This window comes from Pinus tabuliformis, chromosome 2_2 (genome assembly GCF_031772625.1).
Source record: "Pinus tabuliformis cultivar Carrire ecotype Pingquan chromosome 2_2, CPIR1, whole genome shotgun sequence".
NCBI lineage: Eukaryota > Viridiplantae > Streptophyta > Pinopsida > Pinales > Pinaceae > Pinus > Pinus tabuliformis.
Genome location: NC_142300.1, coordinates 233,756,285 through 233,767,848, shown reverse-complemented (window position 1 = coordinate 233,767,848; position 11,564 = coordinate 233,756,285).

Genomic DNA, 11,564 nt, shown 5'->3' with positions numbered 1-11,564 from the left:
AAGGATGCAAGGAAGAAGCTGGAGCCGACTGCAGAGGTTGGGATATTTGTGGGGTACATTGATACGCCCCACAACTATCGTGTGTATTTGCTAGACAGTGGCAAGACTATTGTGCGACGGGATATAAAATTTCAAGAGGAGAAAGCCATGAAGTGTTCGTTTGAGAGGGAGCCACACTTGCATGCAGATGAGTTGCTATTAGTTCCTAAGGATGAGCTTCAAGACGTGGATCATCCACAGGACGAATTTCATGGAGTGGAAGACACCACTCATGCAGCGCCAATCATCAGAGGGCGAAAGCGCATTACAGAAGCTGAGCGACTCGCTCAAGATGCAGAGAAGGTTGTAGGACCACCTACAGCTCAACGCAGGTAGAGACAGTCACCTGATCAGTACACTGGATACATGGCTCTTGTGAGCAAATGTGTTGTGACTGGTCCATCCTCTTTCAAGGAAGCTATGGAGGATCCCGCATGGGTAGATGCCATGGTGGAAGAGTATGATTCGATTGTCAGAAACAGTGCATAGGAGATTGTCCCAAGACCGGAAGGGAAATCAGTGGTGGGTTCAAGATGGATCTACAAAGTAAAGTAGGCAGCTGATGGGAGCGTGGAGAAGTACAAGGCAAGATTTGTTGCCCGAGGCTTTTCACAGATAGAGGGGATCGATTATGAGGAGACCTTTGCACCTGTCGCAAGGTATTCTTCCATACGGACAATTCTTTCTCTCTCAGCGCATATGAGGTGGCACATTCATCAGATGGATGTGAAGACTGTGTTCCTCAACTGAGTCATTGACGAGGAGGTGTACATAGAGCAGCCTGAAGGTTTCGAGATCTTCAGCAGCGAGTCGCATGTGTGCAGGCTCAAGACAGCGTTGTATGGGTTGAAACAAGCACCACGTGCTTGGTACACATGGATAGACAGTTATTTCACCAGACTTGGATTCTCCAAGAGTGAGGCGGATCCTAACCTATACCAGATTGTGGTGGAGGGTAAGTTGCTTATCATTGTACTTTATGTAGATGATTTGATTCTAACAGGTGATGAGTTGTTGATACTTTCATGCAAGGATGATCTTGCTAAGGAGTTTGAGATGAAGGACTTGGGCCTCCTTCATTATTTCCTGGGATTGGAAATTTGGCAGCGCAATGATGGACTATTTGTTTCTCAGGGTAAGTATGCTCGGGAGATACTGGAGAAGTTCAACATGCATGGCTGCAAGCCTGTTGATACTCCTCTTCCTGGAGGTTGGAGGAAGGAGGATGCTACTTCAGCAGAAGTAGTGGATGCCACTGTTTATCGACAGTTGGTGGGGTCACTTATGTATCTGGTCAATACACGACCCGATATATGCTATGCTGTTTACCAGCTTTCACAAGCTATGGTTAAGCCAACCAAGCTCTTCTAGAAGGCAGGAAAGCATGTATTACATTATCTTAGAGGCACATCAGGATATGGATTGTGGTACAGACAGGAGGATGAGGTGAAGCTATGTGGCTTCACGGATGTAGATTGGGCAGGGAGCCCAACGGACAGAAAGAGCACGTCTAGAGGGGTCTTTAGTATCGGGTCGACAGTAGTTTCTTGGTATAGCTGGAAGCAGATATCCGTGGCACTCAGTTCAACAGAGGCTGAGTATATGGCAACAAGTTTGGCTGCATGCGAGGCTATATGGATGAGGAAGATCCTGGTCAAGTTGTTCGGTTCTCACTTGGAGCCTACAGTGATTTATTGTGATAACCAGAGTTGCATTAAACTCTCGGGTAATCTAGTATTTCATGATAGATCCAAGCACATTGACATCAGGTACCATCATATCAGAGATTGTGTGCAGTGGAGAGTCATGTTACTTTCATACATTCCAACAGAGGATCAGGATGTTGATATCTTGACGAAGGCGCTCACCAGGAGAAAATTCGAATACCACCGAGGCAGGATAGGGGTTGTTGATAATCCATATCTTGTTGAGAGGGAGTGTTGAGAATGCAACAAGATGATGGAGCTTAGTGGAAAGAAGTCACCTTCACTAAGTGGGCCCGCAGGCTATTTTTGGCGCAAAGTCTATTTTTAGACATATGGATCATGGTCTATGAGTTGCAGGATGCTATTTTTGGATGATTGGTCATGTTGGTAAAAATAGATGGACTTCTATTTTTAGACATATGGGCGGTTTCTATTTTTAGACTGCCATGCTAAAAATAGAACAGTCGAATATTATTAGCTCATAATAATATTTGGACTATAAACATTATCTTATCCTCTTGGAGCACTTCAGTTTGAGCTACAGATGTGGCACATGCAGCTGTCAGAAGGAAATACACTTTTCTTATGAGTCAGTTGAGCTATTGCACGGTGGACTTCAGTTAGAACTCAAGTGGTTGAGTTTTGGTGGAGTTGATTGAGGAGTTGATGGAGTGGTGTTCAGTTTGACTTGGTTGAACTAGTTGTATTTAGTCTAACTAAAGAATACACTAGTGATGAGTTGTGTGAATTAATTATTAATTAATTCACTAATTATTAACTCATAAATTAACTCAAGAATACATCAGTTAACTCAGTGCATGGACAGTTCAGTGGAGATAAGTGTTAGAGGTTGAGATTGCTATCAGTTGTGACTATACTTGTGCATGAGATTTGCACATGCATGGATGGAGATTTCCAATGAGGCTTGCGTAGTATAACCAAGGTAATTCGAATTCACAGAGTGATTGATTCTCATGCAGGATTGCGCAGTGGAGGCAGGCAAACAGTGGAGGAGATTTGAGGCATCAGATCTGAGCTAGTTTGTGTGTAACAGGTGGAGATAGTACTAAGTACTTGTGAGGAGTATTGTACTATGTATTGTTACATGTTCTCTATCATTATAATATACAGATAGTGTGGGGTTTTCAGCTGTATGCTTTCCCTGGGTTACATACTGTGTTAATGTGCGCATGCAATTGATGTTTCATTGTTTTTAATGCTGCTAAATTGATGATCAACTTAGAGGAGGTTATGTATTATGCATGTATTCCGCAATAGTGTATAATCAAGATAATATCTATGAATAAGTGTTTATTATTCAAAATTTCTACATAAGGGGCTAGTTTTGTGCACTTAGCAAGGTTACCTATAGTAACCACAATAATTATTCCACACACTTCTACTTGAATCTTGTCCAACTTGAGCAAGACATCTCTAATGATAAGATTACTATAGTTATCTAGTGGAGGCACGAGTTGAATTTCGAAGAGTGAGCCTTAACAAAATGGTCAGTAGTAGCATAACTGAATAATGAGTGGTATGGAAAGGGAAAGATGAAAAAAAAAGTTGTAAAAATAGTGCCTACCAAGTCTAGGGCAAATAAAGTCAATGATATCACTCTAAAAAAGGGTTGTTTGGTGAATAGTTAAGGAGGAGATGTTTGCAAATAAAATTCCAAAATGAAACTTGATAACGTCAAAAATAGTTATGGTAGTGAGACTTGGAGAGTCCTATTACTACTACTCTTGAACAAGTTAGAGGACATGCTGCACTACAATGATATATTAATTACAATAACAACTTCTTTGATAGTGAGGAATTAATATAAATAGCATCGAGGTGGATTGAAAATATGGTTGGAAGGTAGGTTTTGCACTCTCTCCACCCAATTTCAAATCCCCAATGAGACTCTAGCCCATTGTGATAAAGCTAGAAGGGTAGATGCCCCTCAAATAGAGGTGCACTCTAGTGTGCCTTGAGACACCTCTGCCCTTGTTAAGTCACAAGTTATTGGCATACATGGCTTTTGGGTTGTTGAATATACTCTTAGGTTATAGTGCAGCCAGTTGGTTTAATATCAAGCCTAGCCTAGGTCAATATAACGAGTTACCAATTCCCATAGTTCAAAAAAAAGAATTAGTTAATGAAAATATATATCAATAAAAAGAAAATGAGAAGGATAATCCCCATAAAATACAACCATCCCAATGATAAATGTCCCATTATAAAGCCTTCACAACATATTCTTTGCAAGAGATTCCTACAACTATCCAACAACATTAAATGCATGCAAAAATTAAGCCTCACATATGATATAATGATACCTCCAATCTTATGTTAAGATTGAAAAATTCAAATAAAATGTAGCCCAATGGGAGACCTCCTTCATCCACAAATTCTCCACCATTATAATGGTGAGGGAGATCACCTTATAAAGTGAATCTCTTATCTTATACAACAAAATGTTATCTTTTAACTAACTCCATGACAAGTCAAACAAATATTACAGTGATGGAGTAATTATATCCCTCCTAAATTTGTGGTGGACCTCGTTACAACATGTGGAAACTAGCCCTTCCTGACAATTAGCTCCCATCCAAAAATAATAGTAATATGCCCCAAATAATGCTCTTTAATGGGATGCACCACCAAAAATAGGCATAAAACCAAGTCAAATACATGTGTCCACATAGAATGCACCCTCTAAAACTATGCATCCATCCAACCACTATGCATCTGTGAATTCCAAGGTAATCAACACCATAAATTTGTTTTTACCAGGAAAATTGATAAAATTGTTAATTGTCACCGAGGAGTCATGGAAACAAGTCAATGGAATTGTCATTGTACTCTTGATCCTATCTCAAATGCCCACAAACCTTGCTAGGTAGTTAAAACAAGTTTTGAACCTAGTTGGGCCCTTATATTGGTTGGAAAATGATTTCCAGTGTAGGACATCCACCATTTGCCCTGTCCCGATGGGCTAACTACATAGATAAATGTGCAATATGTCAAGTAAATAAAGCACTCCATGAGAAGATAAATGTTGAAAATCCTAAAATAGAAAGTGGTTCATCTCCCCAAAGTAAATATAAGGTGATTAGGGTGAATTAGGGTTTTTACCATATGAAATATCCATGAGATTGTGTGTGTATGTGTGTATCCAAGAATAGTAAGAAATGCCTCCATGCATATGCCCTCCAAGAATATATAAAAATAGCAAGAAGAGACCCTCTGCAAGTTCAACCTACAAGAATAATGTCCCAAAAATAGGAAGAAGACTAAGTACAAGAGCATGTTAAGTCATATGTGTGGCCCTCCTCATGTGCCACAAGTCTTCCAATGTGTGCCAAGGAGTGTTAGGGAGTAGCACAGAAACACAAGGGAGAACTAGTTCAAAATTCATGGAAATGAATGGATAAGAGTGTGTGATAGGGATTGTTAGTGAGTTCCAAGTGTGCTAAGGAGGGAGTGACAAGGTTATATGATAGGTAGTTCCAGGGCATGTCAGGGAGTGGTAGGGTGTGCTAGGGAGTGATAAAGCATGCCAAGGAATGGAGGGGATGTTAACACATGCCACATAGTGACAAGGGATTGTTATTCATGTCAGGTGTTATGGTATGTCAAGATGTAAACTATGTTTCTTAGTTGTTTTATGGCCACGGTTGGATGTGAGCCTTGACTTGGTAACTTTTTAAGTGGGATGAGTTGAGATTGGACATGAGTAGCCTAAGATGAGTTATAGAAAGTTCTTAGGTGAACAAGGCATAGTCTAGTTGTAGTAACCGTAACTTTGTCAAGTTGTTGTAGTTGATGCAAGACTTGGTTGGGTTCCCAAGTCCCAAAAAAAGTAAGGGTATTTTTGAAGGCATGATAGATAATGAGTGTCAAGGCATGCCAAGGAATGAAAAGGCATGCTAACACATGCCAGGTAGTGTCAATGCATGCTAAGGAGAGTTAGGGAGTGTCAGGGCATCACAAGGGAGAACTAGGTCAAAATGCATGGAAATTAATGAATAAGAGTGTGTGTCAATGAGTGTGAGTGAATTCTAGGTGTTCCAAGGAAGAAGTATGTTAGGAGAAGTTTAGAACATGACTTGCATGTGGAAAGACTATGGTTGTGATAAGGGGTTGGACAAAGACATTTCAAACAAAGGGAGACTTTGCGTTGGGCACAACATTGTTTTTCCAATGACTTGGTTGGGTTCCCAAGCTACAACAAAAGTAAGTCTATCTATGAGGGCATGACAACGACAGAGTGCCAAGGTTTTCCAGGGAATGCTAGGAAGTACTAATACATGTTAGGCAGTTCGAAGGCTATTTCTACTCTCTCAAGAATTTCATATGCCGGTCACTTTCATCACTCAATTGAGTCTACAATCATGAAAACATCATTAATATCACTTCATTCACATAATCATGGTCTCCATTCAACTCAGTGTCACCATTAGGTGATTAGGGTTAAGGTCACAAAATCAGTCATTTCATGTATAAATCCAGCAAATGAGGAGTAGCAATAGGAAAATTTGTTCAATAACACTTAATTTCAAATGTAATTTATGTTTTTAGATGTAATAATGTACCTAAGGTTGTAAAGTTACAAGAAGAGATCCTAAGGCTACAAAATTAAAAAAGAAAGTGAATTGGTGAGGTGGGCCATCCTACCTCATTAATCACTTAGACACCAAAATAAAATTATAAAAGCACATGGAGGAGCTCATTCACACTCATTTTCACTTGTCTAACATCCTAGCATCGAGCTCCCCCCTCTCATTTGCAAAAAAATGTGATTCCATAGCCCTCACTGGCAAAAATTGACTCTCGCTATGCACAGAGAGCCTTTGTTGTGCACCTGGACAGCACGCTGCACATAGGAAGCCTTCACTTTCCATGGGGAAGAGTTGTCTAAAATTGTTGTTTGACCACCAAAAATCATTTTCAAATCTCCTCTTTAGTAATTTCATCCTCCATGCTCTATAACAAGTAATTTTAATCATTTTCATGCCCTCCTTTGCCTCATATGTCAAGAAAATGATCAAATAATTCTTGTTCTAGGGTTTACATGATTTTCATGGTTTTGATCCTCAAATGATGAGTTGCTTCCCTAAACCCTAGATTCCTTGTCTCTACACCTATGTTTGCATCTAACACACCATTTCCATCCATCACAAATCCTTATCCCCTCATTTTCTATCATTTTCCTCTAAACCCTAATCTACCCTATCTCTTTCTAGGATAGGCCTGTGTTTTGGCCTTTTCCACCCCCTCCCCTCACTAATTTCCCAAAATTAACTTTTCCCCTACTCACTGACAACATCCCCTACCCTCCTAAATTTCCTTACAAATTTAGGCAACTCCTAAGTCCATCATACCAACTCATTCCCTCACAGCAACAAATTTCATTATTATTTCTTGCCTTTCACCTAGGGTTTGAAGTATGGAGACTGACTCATCACCATCAAAGAAGAGGAAGTACAACAAGGGGGAAATATACTGAGGTTTCAGCCCTCTAATTGCAATTAAATTACCTCCTCCCCATTTTTCATGAAATGCTTTGAAGATGTCAATTGTTTAGGGTTTTGTCAAAGAGTTCAGGAAGTAGGTTACCATGAGCATCTCACAGGTATATTTTCCCTCACCTTGAAGGAATATAAGATCACCATTCCAGGGAGTGATTTCAAGTTTTCAATGGATGCCAACTCTCAAGCTACAAGCATACCAAACCATGGTGAAAAATGGTTCAAAGGCACAAACCTAGACCTAGAAGAGTACAAACCCTACTTGAAATCACAATACAAAGGAGCTCACTCACATGTTTTCCCATTCAGATACTTGTTGGAGAGATATGCACCATTGATGAAGGCTGTCATGAAGTTCTTCACATGTGAGGGAATATTTTCCAGGCTATATCGATACCACATAAGACTACTCATGCACTTTAAAACTGCCAAGTCTCTAAATTTGTCCAGCTACTTGTATAGGAGCCTAACCAAAATGTTTGAAAGGGTGAAATTGAAAGTAAAAGTGCCTTATCCCAATCTCTTTCACTGTAGCCTAATAAAGGTTATAGTACTCCATCAGTTAACAAAGAATAAAATGGCATGGGACACCTTCATTGAGGCAGCCTTGAAAATGCAAATAACCACTTCACCAAGCCAACACCAAACCATGTGAGTACATCCCATGGAGGTGGGGTCATCAAGAAAACATGATGAGGTTTCCAAGGCACCTAGGCCTGAGGTGACCAAGACATATCAGAGAGGTAGAAGGCTTGTGTTTTCTCCTCAAATTAAGGAAGGGGCCAAGCCTACTACATCAGCAGAACAAGGATCACCATCACATCATGAGGCTTCTTTGCATGATGAGGAGCCCATTGAGAATGAATTTGAACTAGTTGACTTGGAGGCACATGATGAGAATCAAACCCTGCAACAAGTCATCAAAGAGAAGGATTCTCAGATCATGGGGCTTAAGAAAAATTTAGAAAGGGCCAAGTTCATCATTTCATTCCTTGAGCAAGAAAACAGTCAACTTAAGGAAAAACAACTAGTCATGGAGAAAGAGCAATTCAAAGCCAAGAAAAAAGAGATGAAAGGAAAGGAAGTGGTGGACCATGAAGACACTAAGTAGCATGAAAGAAATGTGGCAAGGAAGAGACAAAGTAAAATTGGTCTTAGGAAGGAACTTCAGAGGGAAAGATACCAAAAGCCACCAATTGAAGAATTGACCTTTGAAGATAGGAATGGAAATAAATGTGGATAGGAATTTTTGGCTCAACAAAATAAATTTCCACCTTGATAAGCTCCTTGACAAGGCCAACAGGGATGAAAAGTTGCGAAATAAAATGGCCATCCATTATTACATAAGGAATCAGGTTGCCAAGGTCAAAATCAAGCAGTTGAAGGAAAAACTCAAGGAAACCCTAATCAGCCAAGAGGAGAAGGGTAGGTTATATTTTCTTGCTGATGCATACATCATTCCATAACATACCTCATCAGGCATATCTGGAAAAATTTTGGAAGGATTTGGAGAAAATTTTGTGTTTTAGTGCAAACTGGTGCAGACTTGCAATTTTTTGGCAATTTCCTGTCTAGGAACACAGTGAGCTCACACTGCGCTTCATCCTCAAGGCTCCAAATGATGGACAATCAGAATTTTTGGAAATATTACGACCCCCTCTCAAAACCCATTTTCCCACTTTCCTTGTATGGGGCTCAGGTTTTGAGAAATTTGCAAAAACGAGGTCAAAAATCACCTTTCTGCCCCTCTTTTTCCATTTTGCTACACACTTGGAGACACCTTGGGATAATGGCCATTGTTAGGGCCTAGATTTTCCTCAGGCTGAAAAGACAAGGTTCTAGGTCCAACATCAAACCACACTCAGCCTCATAACTAGCCCTACGAGGATAGGAGATGGCTCTCTCCGGGTCGATCTCGACAAAAGACAAGCGATGGGGCTCGAGATGACTGAAATAAAAGCTAATTTTGGGCTAGGCATGAAGCACAAAGGTTTGATTTGAGTTTTTTTTGGGGTTTTGTGCTGGAAACAGGGAAAGGAAAATTTGGGCTCGAGGATGAGGCACAGTTTCTGCAGAGTTCTGGTTGGGGCAAGCAAGGCAATCGTTTTGATGCTTTAAATTGAGTGAATGGATAGATTATACTGGTGATGAGCTAAGGAGAGCAAGAGAGTCTCAAGAATTCTCCTTAAACAGATGAAAACATCGAAATTTAAACAAATTCAAAGGCAGAGCATAGCAGTTAATGGATTCTACCTTAATCACTCATTTGTTCAAATTCAGAAGAAGAGACGGGAAAATGATACACATAACACTAATTAACTTACAATTACTTAGAGAATAACACCATCAAAACATAAAGCCACATGGATCCCAAATAGTTCTGCAAAACCCTGGTCTTTCCTTAGCCAAAAATGCAGAGATAGAATGTACAATGATATGCCAAAGCAATCCCTAGTGTCCAACCCTGAGAATGACTTAGAAATTACATAATATAGACAAGCCAAACCTATTCCCTTGCCTCTAGGGGTCAAGCTCATCATTCTAGGAGTTGTTTGAACCAATTCTAAACAAGGAACTGAAAACTAGGTAGTCAAACAACTTACCCCTATATGCTAGGAAACTGATTCATTCACTCACATTTCACCTTTTGGTGAATGAATCTTCTAGAACAAGTAAAAATGTGCCAATATTACATCATGGTTGTCAAATTACATCATGAAAAGTAAATAATAACTTCAAGAAGCAAAACTGGTCAAAACTGGGCGAATTGCTGAGCTGAACAGTGAAAAACAAGCCAAAAGTCTCTATGCGCCGCGCCAAAATCTGTATGCGTCGCGCCACTTTGGAGCTGCTTTTGAGGCACTTCCTGACGTCAAAATTGTGCCAAAGTGTGCTTTTTGGAAATACCTACTTGTCTACTTTCCAACCCAAGTGGAATTGTATAATTTGGTGCCCATTTTCCCCTCCAAAACTTCAATCTCCCAAGACTGCTTCTTGTGTGTCAAAATAGGGGCAGAGAGGTCATTTTTTGAGTGTTTTTGACCTCCTGAGGACTCAAAACTTGCCCAAAATTCTTGGCCATGCACCATAAGTCATGATTTTTCATTCCAAATCCAATGATGTAAAAAAATTTCAATTTGGAGCTCCCTAGAAAAAGCGCGCGCCCCGTGGCGCGGCGCATAGGGAGAAAAACCCTGTTTTTTGTGCAAAAAATTTCCAAAATGAAAAAATTGCTCCAAATTTCTTGAAATTTAGACTGAAGGTGCCTCATCAAGCATAATTCTCATCCAAAGAGGCTTTGACCAAGATTCAAAGTCTATCCTCCCTTTTATGGTGTTTTAGTGCCCTCCTGGTGCATGCAGTTTCAGTTGTAAAGTCACTGTCTTGGTCATATAATGTATCGGTGCCCGCCTCCATGGTGTTGAAAGTATATGCCAAGTGTATGTTTGGTTTGTTGAGAATGAGAAATGATAACTTGTTGTATTTTTTCAATGCCAAATGTGTTCCAAAGGGAAATGAGGGACTGTGGCAAAAATGGGACAGTGGGAACAATGAAGTCTTGCCAAGTGGTAGTTTGCCCTTTGACGATTTGACAAACTTTAGAGGAGGGGACAACCACTGAATGTTGGAGTAACTTGGGATTTTACAAATGAGATGGGAAAATAGGAATGATAGGGAATTATGTGACTTAGGGATAGGAAAAAGGGGCTTAGGAGTGAATGAGGGAGCTTTAGGGATAACAGCTAGGGTTTGGGATAGTAGGAGTTAGGAATATAGGGTTAGTGAATTTAGGGATATGGGAATTAGGGACATGGGTTTATGAAATTGGAAAATAAATCAGGGAGGGAGTGATGAAGTGGACTTGACAACAAAAGCTCAAACTTCAAACCCTAAGCAATTGTTTTTGAGGAAAAATTGCAAGGAGGTAGGGTTTGAAAATTTTCTCACTAAAACACCATAAACACCAAGGTAACTCATTCATTGGTCATGGGAGAAATGTTAACTTACTTGAACATAAGAAGATTGAGCAAAGTTTGCAATTTGGGAGAGTTTTTTGAGTGAATTTCAGGCTTTTTAGCCCAATGCGCCGCGCCTTCCCAGTGCGCCGCGCCAGTGTAATTTTACACTAGAAATTACTGCCCAATGCGCCGCGCCTTCCCAATGCGCCACGCTTTTTTCCAGGCGATTTTTGGAGGCCTTCCCGGTGTCCAAATTGGGTGAAGGATAGCTTGTTGGAAAGGTATTTGAGTCTAATTTCCAACCCAACTATATATTTTCAATTTGGAGTTCATTTGGCCTA